The sequence below is a fragment of the Diadema setosum genome, chromosome 7, assembly GCF_964275005.1.
Source record: "Diadema setosum chromosome 7, eeDiaSeto1, whole genome shotgun sequence".
Taxonomy (NCBI): Eukaryota; Metazoa; Echinodermata; class Echinoidea; order Diadematoida; family Diadematidae; genus Diadema; species Diadema setosum.
The window spans coordinates 9,663,755-9,665,709 of record NC_092691.1 but is presented as its reverse complement, the minus strand read 5'-3'; positions in this window follow the sequence as shown (position 1 = coordinate 9,665,709).

Genomic DNA, 1,955 nt, shown 5'->3' with positions numbered 1-1,955 from the left:
TAATAATAATAATAACAATAATGATAATAATAATAATAATAATAATAATAATAATAATAATAATAATAATTATTATGATGATAATAATAATAATAACAATAATGATAATAATAATAATAATAATAATAATAATAATAATAATAATTATTATTATTATTATTATTATTATTATTATTATTATCATTATTATTATTATTATTATCATAATTATAATTATGATTATTAATGTTATTATTATAACTATAATTATAATATGAAATATAGGTTTTCCCGGCCAATTTCGCACTATAATTGTCAGTCCATTTGATAAAAGGTTCATTCAATTTAGCGAAAATCCTCGTCACTGCACATTCTGTCATTCAAAATTGCAACTTGCTCGTTCAATTTAGCATTTCGGTCAATGAAATTCGCACACGTGCCTTTCGAATTCGTAAAACGGGCATTCAAATTGGCACGTGCTCTTCAGTCATTCAAATTCGCCAGCACTGGCGGAAAATGGTATTTCAATCATTCAATTTCGCGTATGGGCAGTCAAATTCCAAATATGTTCATTCAAATTGGCGTAATGTTATTTCTATTTTGAAAAGGTGAGAACCGTGATTTATATGTATTTAAATGTGAATTTTGTTTCATCCACACACTGTTAAGTATATAGTAAAGGTATCTTTGACCCTAAATAACTCAAGTTTGTTGTTCTGTTTGTTGTTATTTCATACATGTTATTTGAGGGTTATATCTATACCATAGATTCACTTCACTTTCTTATGTCCACCGCAGCACGAGTTAGTACAGGCGTATGATCTCTCAAGAAGACGGGGAAAGAATCATAAAAGCATTTGAGGGTAATATCCTTCACAAATTGATGGCTAGAGCTGATCCAAGAACTTTTATTTATTAATAATGATAATTAACGTAATCTAGCACCCACCAAATGAAAATAATGAAACATGCAGATGAAAGAAATAATCACGATGTAAATTGAAACCTCCTTCTCCCAATTAATGACAAAACAAACTTAAGATCAATGTATCTGTGAATGGAATAATGCTATCGAACATTATACACACATACACATATTTTGAAAGTACTGTTGCAAAGGTGATATCAGAATAAAAACATAAACGTGTTTGCTAAATTGATTGCAGTAAATGCGAAATTGGATGCTCAAGAATGAATTCGAATGAACGAGCGCAGCGTATACGTGATCACGTGACTATATCGTGCCAAATTGAATTAACGATTTGCGAAATGGTGCTTGTCTTACGAATTTGAACTGAAAAAGTGCTGATTCGAATGATGTCATAGGTAATTTGAATGCTCCAAATGAATTTGAATGAAAAGATTTTAAAATTGAAATACCGAACATGCCGTCTAGGCTAAATTGTGCTAAACTGAATGCACCAATTAGGAATTGGACTGAAAAAAGTCCAAAATTGGCCGGGAAAACCTATATTTCATATTATAATTATAGTTATAATAATAACATTGAAACCCATGAAACCCATGAAAGATTGAGTCTCTTTCGTGTTCCTTATCTCAAGTAGACAAAAAAGTGAAAACTCCTTAAGTAGACCAACTCATTTCATTCCAGTCATAATATTTGAAATTTCCAGAATTTCCCGTGTTTTTGGAATCTACCCTGAGTATCCCTATAAATTGCAAAGAAATTAAGCCTATCCAACCTCCAAATAAAGGGTATCTTGTTGTGAGATTTGTCCCTATCAACCGCACCTAATTATTATTATTTTACAGGCTTGAATGGCTATTTATATCTATTTGATATAAAAGATCTTTCTTCATGTATTCGTCGCAAAGAGCAGGGTGTTTAACCCGGTGAAAAGGTCCCGCCTTACATCCAACTGGACCCCGTTGAAGACCAGCTTAGCATAGCTGGATATGGGCTATTCAGCCATCTTCTCAGATGGAAATGAAACAAACAAACAAACAAACAAACA